Genomic DNA, 15,864 nt, shown 5'->3' on the forward strand with positions numbered 1-15,864 from the left:
CCCAGCACAGCTGGGAATGGAGACCTGGGTCTTGCCTTGAAGACTTTGCCTGTTCCATTCTCTTAACAACCTTCTCCATTCTTCCTTCTCACATCCTGGCTAAATCTCCTTCACCCAGCATGGAGATCACCTCTTCCAGGAAGCCTTCCCTAACTTGTGGTGCCTGGGTCAAGGTCTTTTCTTTGTTTCCACAGACCACTAGCAGAGCCACAGTTGCAAAGTGTTAAAACTATACCTTTACCTCTGGGAACATCTCTTCCTCCTGCTGTTCACATTGTTGCAGCAGAGTTCACCGTGCTAGTAAATGGCCCTTCCCTGGATGCCGTTGATTGGTTGAAGGGTGGGCACCTGGTGCAAGCTAAGACAATCAGAAGCCTTCCCTGGGACTTAGGATTTGGAGCCCAGAAAGAGGAGTCTCTGTGCACAAAGCTGGGACTGTATGCAACAGTAGCCACGTTCTGCCACGTGGCCCAAGCAGCAGAAAGGCCAGCAGGCAGTGAGCGAAGAGTGGACACTGTTGCTGGGAGAGAAGTAGAGGCGAGAGACAAAGAGAAAGCCCTTCCTGGGCTCCCCACCACCGTGCTCACTCTGTGAGTCCAGCCCGTCCATGGCGCATATCCAGCTCTCGGAGGCCAAGCCCGTAGTGTCCTTCTCCTTATGGTTACTCACAACCCTAAGGCTCCAAATACAAACTGCTCAACAAACATTTATTCAGTGAATGAATTGGTCCAAACGTGGTGCTGATTCCAAGTCTTTCCTTGGTGGTATATTACCATGTGTGTGTCAGTTGCTCAGTTCTCTCTGACTCTTTGTGACCCCATGGACTGTAGCCCGCCAGGATCCTCTGTCCATGGGATTTCCCAGGTAAGAATATCGGAGCCAGTTGCCAATTCCTACTCCAGGGGATCTTCCTAACTCAGGGATTGAAATCGCATCTCTCGCTTCTTCTGCATCGGCAGGCAGGCTCCCCACCACTGTGCCACCTGGGAAGCCCCATACTAATGTGGAGAATAATAATAACACCAAAACCACTTTTGTCCAAGACAGAAAGTCCTGAACATCTGGTTCCTCGAGTCCAGAAATGAAACAGTAGGGCACATCCCAGCAAGAAGTCCCATCACAGGGCTGGGGCGACAGGCTCCTCTTCCCGGGCCACCTCTCCTCTCTGGGGTGTCACCCTCAGACAGAAGGTTTCGGGTCTGAAATGGGTCCCTCCCAGTGACCTGACCAGCTCTTGGGTGTGAGCTGGAGGAGGAGGCATGGGTTTGCCTGGGAAGCAGAGGTCACCAGTCAGAGCGGATGCTTTGAATTTAGACCCGGGTTTATGAGCCGCAGCAGCCGCCAGCCGAGGACAGGGCCCAGCCCTTCCCAGGCCAGGGGCCGCTGGGAGGAAGGTTCACTTTTAATGGTGTGCCTGTTTCTCCCAAATATTACGCTAGGCAGGGAGTTTGGACCAGAATGAAAGCGGAGGGTCTAATTTTAGACAGTACCTATGAATGAAACCTGACCCAAGCTGGGGAGGAAATACCTTCCACCAGCCCATGCCAGGACCAGTGTGTGTGATTTTCTGCTAAATTAGGCAGCTCCGGCAAACAGGTTACTGCAGGGCTTGGGACTTTTTTCTCTTTTCTCTCCACTAAGTTGGTCAGACTCTTTGTTTCTAAATATACATCCCTCCTCCCCTCAGCCCCCTTCTTTTACGAAAGCTCCTGGTCACCACGTCCCTGCATGTTCTGGCTAGTTAACTATCTGTTCTTCCTCTTTTTTTTTTTTTTCCTGCCCTTCCCTTCCTGGTGTGGCCCTGCTTAAGACCAACAATTCATGACATTAGGTCAAGTGCATGGGACTCCAGAGTCCTGAATATCACACTACCAGAGGCAAGCATCAGCTTGATTTGGGGTCAGACAGAAGCCAGACCTAGACCGTGGGATGGATGAAGGCAGGCATCTGGTCTGTCCCAAGTGCCTGTTGGGAATCTAGGCTCAGTCAACACCCAGCAACTCTCTGCCCTCTTGGTGGCTACATTTGAGCCCACTTTGATTAGAGCAGAATTCATTTCTTTTTTGCCTTTTTTTTTTTCCTCAAAAATGATTCGGCAGTGTCACTCAGGAACAAAAGAAGAAGATGACCTGCCATCACCATAGACATTGCAGTGGCAGAGAGGGAAAAGGCAGCACTTAGGAGCCAACGGTAAGGACACCCATTCAGCCCCATCTCTTCCTGCCTGTGTGATCTTTGGGGAGCCTCTTGTGCTTGATAAACCTCCGTTTCCTTATCTGTGAAATGGAGATGGCCATCCCTACTTTAAGAGTGGCCTGTGCCAGTGACTCTCTGCTCGGGACGTTCCCAGCTCCAGCCCCACCCGGGGCCTGGCCAGACTTGGGGGCGAAGGCGGAACCGAGTCAGCCAAGCAGGACAGAGGCTGGAGCAGGACAGCGGCTGGAACGCAGCTCCGTTCCCAGTCTGGGGCGCGGCCCTGGCCCCACTCAGGATCCGGTTCATCTGTCGCTGGGCTCTGTGGCTTTGGAGCAAAGCTCTGTGGAGCGTCCCAGGAAGCCTTGCCAACTGAGCAGGTCTGGGGGGTGGGAGAGTATGCAAGTTTCTTGGTGGAGACCACGGTCCTTGCCGAGATAAGCTGGGACCTGTGGGCTCCCTCCCCAGCAGGCCCTGACCATTTGCTTGGCATATGTCAAATGACTCAGCCATTTGGGACCCATTTTTCCTTCTCTAGAATTCTTCCCACAATGTTCCTGGGAAGAGGAAAAGAAACTTCCCGAGGAGATGTGTTTATCCCTGAGCATTTATTTTCTTTGGGGGTTTGGGTTGGGTGCTTAGTTGGGGAAAAGGGAGCCGTTAGTGGAATCTTGGTCTCTCGGCCACTCTTCTCACAGCACCTACCCCAATAAACCATTTCTCTCTAAACAGAGATTCTTGATTTTTTTTTCATTTTCTTCCTTCTTTCTCCCTTTCCCCCTTCCCTTTCTGTCCTTCCTTCCTTCAGGGTTTCTTTCAAGAGCCACCCAGCAGACCCGGTTTGCTGTTAACTATGGGTGGAGATGGAGTGGAGTGGTTAGACGTGGGTGGTCTTGGCGGGCACTCACTGCTAGTACAAATCCATTTAACCACTGTCAATGGGTTCACGGAGCACCCACAGTGTATCCTAAGGACTATTCTAGGTGCACGCACATGGGAGAGGAGAGAAGAAGCATGGAAGCAAAGGAGGACAGAGGAGGTTGAGATTTGCTCTGCTGACATGGTTAAGAAAGGGGTCCTCAGGGAGATGATGTCTGGGCAAGTCTTTGCAGGTTGAAGAGGAGTTCGCCAGGTGGACAGGAGGGGTCTAAGCACCCCAAGCAGGGCACAGAGTGCACAGTGGCAGGGAGTGTGACCAAGTCTGGCATGCCGCAAGTCACAGGAGAATCAAGGTGGACACTGGGTTTTATGGCCTCTGAGGATACAAGACACAGGAGAGTCCAAGACAAAGTAGAGTAAATTGAGGCCTCTAAGGGCAGTTCAGGGAGTCACAGGGGGTTAGAGGCAGCGTTGAGGGGCTCTCAGGGAAGACAGTCTAAAGGAAGGGCTTCTGAGGGGTCCATCAATAATGACAGTATTTCCCCAGTAAGGGAAGAAGACACTATAGAGCAGAGTTCACTGGGGTCACCCCAGGACACTTTTAAAATACAGACTCAGCGCCTCACTCCAAGAAAGTCTGATTCAATTGATTGGGGTATGGCCTGAGGAATCTGTAGTTTTTTAAGCTCCCTGGGAATTTGATTGCACTCAGCATTGAGATCCACTGCTCCCAAGGAAGGAGACAATACGAACAGAGGGGGCGGAATGAGGCAGGGAAATAGGGAGGCATTTTAGAGGAAGGGCAGCCAGATTTGCATGTGGAAAGAAGCAGGATGGCACACTGACTCTTATTCACGAAGGGCCACAAAGTTCGGGTTCAGAGGCCTGATCTCCATTCTGTTTGTAGATGGAAGACACTGAAAGTTTTAAACGGGTATAATCAGACCAGAGACTGCTGGAAGTAGGGGAAGGCTGGAGTGGGGGCGGCTGTTATGGACTGTTGGTCAAGGGAGAGCTACTCAGCCACGAGACCAAGTGCATTTTTGAGCATCTGTCTGCTGAGTGCCTATCAAGTTCATTATTGTTATTATAGTAGATGTGATGGTTAATTTCGTGTGTCAACTTGGTTTGGTCCCAGTACCAAGATAGGTAGTCAAGCATTTCTCTGGATACACCTATGAGAATGGTTTTGTGTTTGTCTTTTTAAACATTTCTTAAAAAAAAATAAAAATAAAAATAAAAAAACAAAACATTTCTTTGTGTACTTGGCTCCAACAGATCTCAGCTGTGGCATGTGGGCCCTTGGTCACGGTGCCCAGGCTTCTCCAGCTGTGGCACCCGGCCTCTCTAGGTGTGCCACACAGGCTTCGTTGCCATGTGGCATGCGGGATCCTAGTTCCCCACCAGGGACTGAACCCACATCACCTGCATTGGAAGGTGGATTCTTAATCACTGAACCAGCAGGGAAGTCCCATGGGATGTCTTTGAATGAATTTAACAGTTTAAGTCAGTGAACTCTGAGCAAAGCAGATTGACCTCTGCAATGTGGGTGGGCCTTATCCAATCCGTTGAAGACCTGAATAAAACCAAAAGACTGACTTCCTCTGAGCTACAAGGAATTCTACAGCAAATGGCCTTCATATCTGAACTGAAACACTGGCTGTCTTCTGGGACTTAAGCCTAACTTTTGATAGCCTTTTGATAGCCTTTTGGAATTGAACTATAATGTCAGCTTGTCCCTTGGTGTGCAGTTTGCCAGACCACTGCAAATTTTCAACTTGCCAATCTCTACAATTGTGTGAGCCAGTTCCATAAAATGCATCTCTCTCTTTCTCTACCTCTTGTTTTTCTGGAGAGCCCTGGCTAATACCTCAATTCCCTTACCAGTCTGCGGCTTCAGCAGAGCTGAACTCTGTTGCTAGCAGGGGCACAGGGATGCCTCTTGGCCAATCCATAACGATCAATGTAGCACAACCTTCCTCACTTCCTGCAAGAGCTTGGTTCTGTAAAATTGGGCGTACATATGGGTTTTCTTTGTGTAAACTAAAATCTCTTAAACTCAGAGTATCAGGCAAGATGCTTTCAGCAACAAAACCCCAAAACCTCAACTCATAAACCATAAGTAAATATTTAGCTCATGTTTAGCTCATGAAAAGTCCAGGTGCAGGGCAGTTTCCAGAACTGGCTAGCGTAGCAGTTCAGGGTTGTCATCAGAGTGGACTCCTTCCAGTCACCCTCTGGGTCTCCGTGTTGGTTTCGTCCTCAGCTGGGTAGTAACACAGCCACAGAGGTTCCAGATGTCTCAACCCCACACCGCAGCGTCAGGGAAAAGTGGGAGACCCTCATTTTCCGTGGCTCTCTCTTAGAAGAGAGGAAACTCTTCTGGAGAGCCTCCAGCAGCTTCCTCTCTCATCTAATAAGCCAGAATTGCTCTGCAGGGCCACTGCTGAACCTAGGTGGGTGACGTCGTATTAACTGACTCAGACTAACCCCCTTGGGAGCTTCCCAGGTGTGTGCGTGCAGGCTAAGTCACTCTAGTCACGTCTGACTTTTTCTGACCCTATGGACCATAGACTTCCAAGTTCCTCTGTCCATGGGATTCTCCAAGGAAGAAGTCTGGAGTGGGTTTCCATGCCCTCCTCCAGGGGATCTTCCCCACCCAGGGATCAAAACCGTGTCTCTTACCCTCTCCTGCATTGGCAGGCAGGTTCTTTACCACTAGCAAGACCTGGGAAGCCCAGTGGTAAAGAATCCACCTGTCAATGCAGGAGGCACAGGAGATCAGAGTTCGATCCCTGGGTCAGGAAGATCCCCTGAAGTAGGAAATGGCAACGCACTCCAGTATTATTGCCTGGAAAATTTTACGGACAGAGGAGCCTGGTGGGGTCACAAAAGAATCGGACATGACTGAGCACACACACACACACACACACACACACACACACACAAAAACCCCCTTGGAGGGCTTCCCAGGTGGTTTAGTGATAAAGAATCCGCTTGCCAAGCAGGAGGCACAGGTTTGATCCCTGGGTTGAGAAGACCCCCCGGAGAAGGAAATGGCAACCCACTTCAGTATTCTTCCTGGGAATGGACAGCGGAGCCTGTCATGGAGAGAGGAGCCTGATGGGCTACAGCCCATGGGGTCACAAAAGAGTCAGACACGACTTAGTGAGTAACCCACCAAACCCCCTTGGATGCACTGGACGTTAGAATGAATGGTGACACCTACTTGAGTGTGCCCCACAGCTGCAGATGCCTCTATTAAAAGAACCCCTCTGAATTACATATCTGTTTAATAAATGTGCCATTAAAGACGTGGGTTCTGACAGGTCTAAAGGCGACACACATTGACAGTTATTCTGAATTGTATTTTACTGTATTATTTTCCCCTCTGAGTATTTCTAGAGGCCATCAATTGTCCACAAATGACACTAACAACAGGTCACTCTCTACCAAGGTGGCTTTCTCAAGGCTTGTGTAAGAGATCACACTGTATATAATGAGGATCTGGGAAGAGAATGATGACAATATGCCAAGAGCAGTACATACAATATGTCATTTAATTCCTGTAGGAACTCTGGAAAATAGCTCTCATTATCTCTTGTGTCAGTTAGGGATGCTTCAGGCGCGAGCAACAGAGTACCCAAAGATTAACATTGACTTAATTACCTTCTGTAACAGTGAGTCCCAAGTGCAATAGCTCAGTATCATCATCAAGGAACTTTCTATCCTTCCCCTGATTATCCCCAGTGCACGGGGTTTTATTTATAGGCTCATCATATCATGGTTGTAAAATGGTTACTTCAGCTACAGTTAGCACACCTTTGCACAAAGGAATTCAAGGCAGAAAAGAAAGGGAAGGAAAATGTTTTGCATAAGCCTCCAATCAGATTTCCTATTGGTCAGACTTGGTCACATGCCATCTCCCCAGCCAATCACTAGCTTAGATCAAATATGTGGCATCCACATGGTAAGCACATTGCCACATAGATGAATTCTCTGATAGCAAGGAAAATGGGTGAATAGCTATGTGGTGGGTTATTAGCAGTGTTTTATTGTTCAGTCTCCAAGTCATGTGTGACTCTTCTCAACCCCCTGAATTGCAGCACGCCAGGCTTCCCTGTCCCTCACCATCTCCCAGAGTTTGCCCAAGTTCGTGTCCAGTGGATTGGTGATGCTACCTAACCATCTCATCCTCTTACCCTTTGGCAGTCAATCTTTCCCAGCATCAGGGTCTTTTCCAATGAGTCGGCTATTTGCATCAGGTGGCCAAAGTATTGGAGCTTTTCGCTTATTTACCACATGCCTATTTTACAAATGGGCTCCCCTGATAGCTCAGTTGGTAAAGAATCTGCCTGTAATGCAGTAGACCCTGGTTCAATTCCTGGGTCAAGAAGATCAGCTGGAAAAGGGATAGGCTACCCACTCCAGTATTCTTGGGCTTTCCTTGTGGCTCAACTGGTAAAGAATCCGCCTGCAATACAGGAGACCTGGGCTCAATCCCTGGGTTAGGAAGATCCCCTGGAGAGGGGAACAGCTACCCACTCCAGTTCTCTGGTCTGGAGGACTCCATGGACTGTGTAGTCAATGCGGTCACAAAGAGTCAGACATGACTGAGTGACTTTCACTTTCACTTTATTTTACAAATGATGAAACAGCAGTTCCAAGAGGTTAAGCAAAATGCCCAAAGTCACCCAGGCTACAAGAGGCAGAAAGTGAAAGAAAGAAAATGAAGTCGCTCAGTCGTGTCCAACTCTTTGCGACCCCACGGACTATAGCCTACCAGGCTCCTCTGTCCATGGGATTTTCCAGGCAATAGTACTGGAGTGGATTGCCATTTCCTTCTCCAGGGGATCTTCCCGACCCAGGGATTGAACCTGGGTCTCCCACATTGTAGACAGACTCTTAACCGTCTGAGCCACGAGGGAAGTCCAACAAGAGGGAGAAGTATGATTTAAATTCGGTCTTTCCATAGTCAGATGATAACAGGTGAGGATATATGTCCTGAAGTTCTTGTTATTCACATTCGTGAACCTTCCATTGGCCAATGGCACTTCATGCTGGCTGTCCATGATCACCCCAAGTGCGGATGGTACCTCATGCTCACCGACCACCACCCCTATCACGCATGCAACCAATCCAACAAGGACTTCCAGCTTGTTATTTGGAGGGTATTAAGACACAGCTCTGCTGGCAAGTACAGTCGTTAACATCCAGCTGTTAAAAGCAACGGTTCCGTTTGTGCTGAGACGTTTTTATGACATGCAGTGAACATGAGAGAACTGTGAGCAGAACCACTTACAGACTTAATCCTAAGGCCTGCAGTGATATAAATGGAACGCTTTTTCCAGGTGTGGATTGGGGGAAGCTGCATGCATAAACTTTGGGTTGACAAAGGACTTGTGTAGGAAAGTAGAGGGTCACAGGAAACACAGCGGACAAAACTCTGGTTAGAAATCAGGACGTCTCCTTCTCCTTCTAGTCCCATCGCTGACATTTGCCAGATGTGGGACCCTGAGCTGGCTACCTCTTCTCTCTGGTTGAACCTTCTTCCCATCCTTGCTTTTGCGAACCCCCCCGCCCCCCCCTCAAAACCTAATTCCAGAGAAGAACTAATTCTTACTCACCTTTGTTTTCTTTTTATTGTCTAAGGTCTAGCCCATGGTAGGTACTCAGAAAGTGTTTGAATCAGTGAATGAATGAGTAAATAAATGAGGTGAATGGATGACTCTCTCCCTTGAGGGAGGAGTAGTAACTGATTTCCACATTCTTATCTACAATAGAGGAGGAACTCAATCCAAGCTAAGTGAACATGTGAATGAATGAAATGTTTCCAGTCATCTATTATGTTTACTGACTCCACCTGGCCATTGCACTTGCTGGTTCTTCTGCCTAGAACTTTCCTCACCTTATTCATTCTGATCACAGCTCAAATACCTCCTTCTCAGGATGCTGGACCTGCTCACCTTGTCCAAGATTCACACTTTCACTTCTAGCACCTCTGTGTGTTTCACCACGTTGCCTTATTCATTTTCCTTCCTAGTACTTTTCTCAATGTGAGATGATTTATTTATTTGTGATCTTCCCCCTCCCCTAGCCTACAATACAATGAGTTGCAGCCGGAGATTTGAGGTTCCTCTCGAGTTTCAGCACAGGACTTGGAGTTCCTCTCAAGTTGTGTTGGGGCAACTCCTCTCTACCAGTGATGTGCAGGGTGGCTCCTGTCTAGTTGCCATGAGTGGGTGGCTACTCGCTAGTTGCAGCATGGGGCTGCTCCTCACTAATTCCTTGAAAGTCAGGCAATTCAAGGGTCTATCTTGTTCACTGTGGTATCACCATCAGAATGTCTGGCACAATTTAGAAGTTCAATAAATATTTATTGAGTGAATGAGCAAATGACTATGACTTTCAACCTCTTATAAGCCTTCCAATGGTTCCCTTTCCAGAGCCAGAGGATCTTTCTCATCCATCCAAATCCCTCCAGGACCTCTCACAATAGAAAGCATCTCAAAAGTTTTTCCAGCTGAAGCCCACACGCCCTAGACGCTGTGCTCTGCAACAAGAGAAGCCCCTGCAATGAGAGGCCCACATATCACAACTAGAGAGGAGCCCCTGCTTCTGCAACTAGAGAAAGCCCCTGCTCAGCAATGAAGACTCAGCACAACCAAACATTAAATAAATCATTTTTTTGGAAGTCTTTCCAGCCTTGGTGTCAGTAACTTCATACCACCTTGGACCTCCTACTCCAACCTTCTCCAGCCCTACCCTTCATCCTTGGCATTACTGGCTATGTTTAATTATGGTACAACCACGCAATGGAAAATGATAAAGCTACTAAAAATAATTTGCATGTCATCCTTGTGCAGGGGCATGCTAATCTTCTCGGTATTGTTCCAATTTTAGTATATGTGCTGCTGAAGCCAGGGAAGCCTGCTGTGCTGCAGTCCTTCGGGTTGCAAAGAGTCAGACATGACTGAGCAACTGAACATCAACAACTAAAAATAATGAAGAAGTGCTTTATTGACATGGGAAGTTGCTCATAATACATTGTTAATTAGATTAAAATGTTTCATATAGGTAGTTAGGCTCTATTTCTACTAAATCTCTATGTGTAGGTGTACTTATATATGTGTATGTACCATATGCAACTAAATATTACCAGTAATAGTATTTGTATATTTCCTTTACATTTTCCAATTTTCTTATGATGTTTCTATATCCCTTATATAATTTCTGAAAATATTAAAATGAACCATGTGACATTGCTATTTTGATAAATTAAAAACAGCCAATTGTCTTCTGTTTCATATGACTGGATAAAAGAAACTATAAGATCACCTCGCATTTAGGCTTGAGTTGAATTTTAGAAAGCATTAGAAAGAATATAAAGACTAAGAAATCCCAATGGGATTAAGTGATACAAACTGTCATGTATAAAACAGATAAGCAACAAGGATATATTGTATAGCATGGGGAATTATAGCCATTATCTAGTAATAACTTTTAATGTGATTTAATCTGTACAAATACTAAATCACAATGCTGTACACCTGAAACTAAGATAATGTTATAAATCAACTCTAGTTTCATTAAAACTAAGACTAAGAGCCCCAAAATTGCATGCTGGGTGGAACTGCCATGTAAAGAACCACCCCATCAGGAGAACCAGGTTTAAGGACCAGGTCTTTTAAAGCTAAAAGGCTGTGACCCACCTATGTCCCATAATAGGGCACTAAAGTCCCGATCACTGCAGACCGACAGGTGACACCTTGGAGAACTGATCAGGTGATAACTGGGAGGTGATTTCTGTTGCAGTTGTGGATTTCAGGCTACCCTGCCTGGGCTCCATACATAAAGTGCCTGATTTGGGAATCATTTTGCCTGTTATTACTTGAGCAGAAGTCAGCTCTGCACCTTGGGAGGCTGTCGAGATTCACCAAAGGAAGGAGAGGAGGAGGGAGGAGAGGAGAAAGGGAAGGAAGAGAGGATATTTATGTTTCCCAAGCGCAAAAGTCAGCAGCTGGAGCTTTCCCTAATGTGCTAAGCATAGTTTCTGAAAGGGGAAGTGACGTCCATATCTATGACGATCATTTGTAAAAACTCAATGGTCAACACTGAAGGAAAATCCCTAATTTAGACACTCAAAAGAACTTTTTGTGAAGTAATGACTCTGATGGGCTGTGGCATTTGTCTAAAGGTTTTGTCATAGATAAGCACCTAGCTCAGAAGCAGGAAGTCAGAGTAAGGGAGGTGGCAAGAGCTGTGGAAGGTTCTGGGAAAGGTCATAACCAGCCTTGGTCACTGTGCTCAAACCACAAATCAATAGGCTTTGAATATTTAGTGTAGACATTCACCCTTGGCAAGGAAGGGAGCCTCACCCAGTCTCTGGAAGGCAAGGGCAGTGTATGCTTAAATGCATTTGAGGAAATAACAGCAGGAAAGGCAAATGTTATATAACTACATGCAAAAAAAAAAAAGGCAAGTCTCAGAATTTGAAAAAAAAAAAATTCAACCCCAAATGACAAATAGCTGAAAAATTTGTATTTAATTTATTTAAAAAGAAACAAGAGTGGGAATTCCACTTCACTGGAAATCAAACAAAGGCAAATTAAAGCAAGAAGATGTCTATTCTCTGTTGTCAAACTAACAGCAGTTTTAAAGGTTAAAAGTATATAAGACCCCATGCTGATGAGCATGAGTAATATGCGTGTCCTCAATAACTAGATGTGGAACTGTGAATTTTTACATATATACACATATATGTATGTACATATATATAATATATACATGAGATTTGGGCTTCCCTAGTGGCTGAGACAGTAAAGAATCTGCCTGCAATACAGGAAACCTGGGTTCAATCCCTGGATAGGGAGATCCCCTAGAGAAAGGAATGGCAACCCACTCCAGTATTCTTGCCTGGAGAACCCCCTGGACAGAGGAGTCTGGCAGGCTACAGTCCATGGGATTGCAGAGTCAGACACAACTGAGCAACTAACATGTTCATTCATTCAACAATATATAACAGAAATTTTAAGAGCTTTGGCCTAGTAATTCTATTTCTGAGCATCTATCTTAGAAAAACAATCCTTAAATTTTAAACTTTGATTTATTTACAATAGTTTAAAAGTTGAAATAACTTAAACCTTCAATAATATTGGGATGATTAGGTAGATGACAACATATTTACTTAAAATAGTACTATAAACACTTACAATAGTATTTATAAAAACCTTATTAATAAGGACAATCAGTTCAGTTCAGTTCAGTCATTCAGTCGTGTCTGACTCGTTGCGACCCCATGGACTGCAGCACGCCAGGCATCCCTGTCCATCACCAACTTCCAGAGTTTACTCAGACTCATCTCCATTGAGTTGGTGATGCTATCCAACCATCTCATCCTCTGTCATCCCTTTCTCCTCCTGCCTCAATCCTTCCCAGCATCAGGGTCTTTTCCAATGAGCCAGCTCTTCGCATCAGGTGGCCAAAGTGTTGGAGTTTCAGTTTCAACATCAGTCCTTCCAATGAACACTTGGGACTCATCTCCTTTCCTTAAAAAACTGTAAATAAAACTGCCATACAACCCAGCAATCCCACTGCTGGGCATACACACTGAGGAAGCTAGAATTGAAAGAGACACGTGTACCCCAATGTTCATTGCAGCACTGTTTACAATAGCCAGGATATAGAAGCAACCTAGAAGTCCATTGGCAGACGAATGGATAAGAACGCTGTGGTACATATACACAATGGAATATTACTCAGCCATTAAAAAGAATGCATCTGAATCAGTTCTAATGAGGTGGATGAAACTGGAGCCTATTATACAGAGTGAAATAAATCAGAAAGAAAAACACCAATACAGTATACTAATGCATATATATGGAATTTAGAAAGATGATAACGATGACCCTATATGTGAGATAGCAAAAGAGACACAGATGTAAAGAACAGTCTTTTGGACTCTATGGGAGAAGGTGAGGGTGGGATGATTTGAGAGAATAGCATTGAAACATGTATATTACCATATGTGAAATAGATTGCCAGCCCAGGTTCGATGAGACACGGTGCTCAGGGCTGGTTCCCTGGGATGACCCTGAGGGGTAGGATGAGGGGATGCAGATGGCAGAGGGTCCAGGATGGGGAACACATGTACACTCATGCTGATTCATGTCAATGTATGGCAAAACGCACTACAATATTGTAATGTAATTAGCCTCCAACTAAAATTAATTAATTTTTAAAAAAAAGAACTTCTCTCCTTTAGGATGGACTGGTTGGATCTCCTTGCAGTCCAAGGGACTCTCAAGGGTCTTCTCCAACACCACAGTTCAAAAGCATCAATTCTTTGGTGCTCAGCTTTCTTTATGATCCAACTCTCACATCCATACATGACTACTGGAAAAACCATAGCCTTGACAAGACGGACCTTTGATGGCAAAGTAATGTCTTTGCTTTTTAATATGCTATCTAGGTTGGTCATAGCTTTTCTTCCAAGGAACAAGTGTCTTTCAGTTTCATGGCTGCAGTCACCATCTGCAGTGATTTTGGAGCCGCAAAAAAGTAGTCTCTCACTGTTTCCATTGTTTCCTCGTCTATTTCCCATGAAGTGATGGGACCAGATGCCATGATCTTAGTTTTCTGAATGTTAAGTTTTAAGCCAGCTTTTTCACTCTCCTTATCCACTTTCATCAAGAGGCTCTTTAGTTCTTCATTTTCTGTCATAAAGGTGGTGTCATCTGCGTATCTGAGGTTATTGATATTTCTCCCGGCAATCTTGATTCCAGCTTGTGCTTCATCCAGCCCCGCATTTCACATGATGTACTTGTGTATTATAAGTTAAATAAACAGGATGACAATATACAGCCGTTCCCAATTTGGAACCAGTCTGCTGTTCCATGTCCAGTTCTAACTGTTGCTATTAGTCTTAGTCTGTTTTAAATGTTAGTATTGGCTTAGGTATTAGGATCAGAATTAGCTTTAGGATTAGGAATGAAAGTGAAAGTGTTAGTTGCTCAGTCGTGTTGGACTCTGAGATCCCATGGACTGTAGCCTGCCAGGCTCCTTTGTCCATGGGATTCTCCAGGCAAGAATACTAGAGTGGATTGCTGTTTCCTTCTCCCAGGGGATCTTCCTGACCTAGGGATCCAACTCAGGTCTTCAACACTGCAAGCACATTCTTTATCATCTGAGCCACACTGTAAACTACACACTGGAGACACAGAATGAGGACACCTAATCCAGCAGATGGGAGTGGGTGTGGAAGACTTCCTGGAGGAACTGGCATTTAAACTGAGCCCTGAGGAATAACTAGGAGTTCACTTGGTGACTGTGACGATGGAGACGTATTCTAGGAAGGGAGAACCAAAGGCCCAGAGCTGACAGAAAGCAGAGGGCACACAGTTAATTTAAAGACTTCTGGCACAGAGGACACACTCAGGTGGAGAGAAACTTATGAGATGAAGTTGTTGAGGGCGGCAAGCGCAGAGGCCAAAAGGCCTCTGAGCCAGCACAGGACATTTGGACGTCATCGTGAGGTCACGAGGGCTTTCGGCAGGGAAGCTGCAGGAGCGGATTTGTGTTTTAGAAAGCCCTTTCAGCAGGCCCTGCGCAGAAGAACTGAAGGAGGCTGGAGGCAGGGAGTCCTGGAGGAGACGGTGGCCATCATCCAGGGAAGGGAAAACGGCGACCCAAACTGGTAGCCAGGTGGAGAGAGAGGGCGCGGGCCGAGAAGGGGGCGGGGCGGCAGGCTCCTGGCTTGAGTGACAAGCACTTGGGCTGGAGGTCTGTTTTTAGCTTCTCCTGTTTCGAGTTTGTATCCATAATAAGATAATGAGATTCTTGGAGGGCAGGGACTGTTTTAAGCATCTGTGACTCCCTGGGGCCTGGTACACAGTGGGCGCTCAATGAATGTCTCCTCCATTCGGGCCCCTCCCAGCCACCAGCCGTTCCACTGGGCTGAGCCCCTGCCAAGGCCTTTGCCACAGCAAACCAAACCGCAGTGGGTTTCCAGAAATGTGGAAAACATCCCCTCAGGAATCCAGACGTCCCCACGGCTCTCCTGTGCAGCAGAGGGAGGGAGAAGCTGGGCTCGAGGGGAAGGCTGGGGGCTGAAGGCCACTGCTACCCAGGGCTGACATAAGTGGCCCATGGGGACTGCCTGCAAGAGGCGTCAGGAAGGGAAAGGCATCCTTCAGGGCAAGTGTGGGGCGCACGGGCTCTCCAGCACTCAGGGGCTACTGAGTAAAGCCAAGACAGGCAACAAAACCTCACCCAACCCCCACCCTCAGCATACACAGAGAGACCATCTCCTCACCACCTTTCGTGGAGCGTCTGTGAGGGCCCAGTAATGGTCTAGGCACCCTGTCATGGTGTCTTCCGGGACCCCCCACAACCCGACTCAGCGATGACTGATAGATGAGGAAACGAAGAGCCAGAGAGGTGAACTGTCTTGCTCAAGATCACACAGTTAGTAAGGGAGGGTTTGGAGATTTCAACCCAGGCCCTTGTGGTCCTAAAGTCCTTACTTTTCAGCCACCCAGTCAGAAAGGCCAAAGCTTGGAGCCAGTGGCCCATGAGGTCAACTCAGCATGCAGACATGTTTTGCTTGGATCCAAAGCTGCTTTAAAAAGTAGGAAATTTCACATAAAAGACGAGGTTTCCGGCTTCTGGTTAGAAATCAGATCTGGCAACCCTGGACCCACCTTTCCATGGGACCACAACTGGCTGAGCTAGGAGTGGCTGCCCCTCAGTCCAGGCTTGTGGTCACCACACCCGGCCCCAGCCCACATTCCT

General features: G+C 46.7%; 1 long non-coding RNA gene and 1 other non-coding gene across 2 annotated transcripts in view; both read right to left on the reverse strand.

Moving 5' to 3' along the window:
- LOC120879681 overlaps window positions 1–15,864 on the reverse strand; it is a 79,830-nt gene that overhangs the window by 34,907 nt on the left and 29,059 nt on the right. The gene's annotated exons all lie outside the window — the stretch shown is intronic.
- Window positions 9,892–9,995, reverse strand: LOC120879733. Its single transcript, XR_005724878.1, has one exon. It is a non-coding gene; the product is annotated as a U6 spliceosomal RNA (small nuclear RNA).

The sequence above is a fragment of the Oryx dammah genome, unplaced genomic scaffold (genome assembly GCF_014754425.2).
Source record: "Oryx dammah isolate SB20612 unplaced genomic scaffold, SCBI_Odam_1.1 HiC_scaffold_20, whole genome shotgun sequence".
NCBI lineage: Eukaryota > Metazoa > Chordata > Mammalia > Artiodactyla > Bovidae > Oryx > Oryx dammah.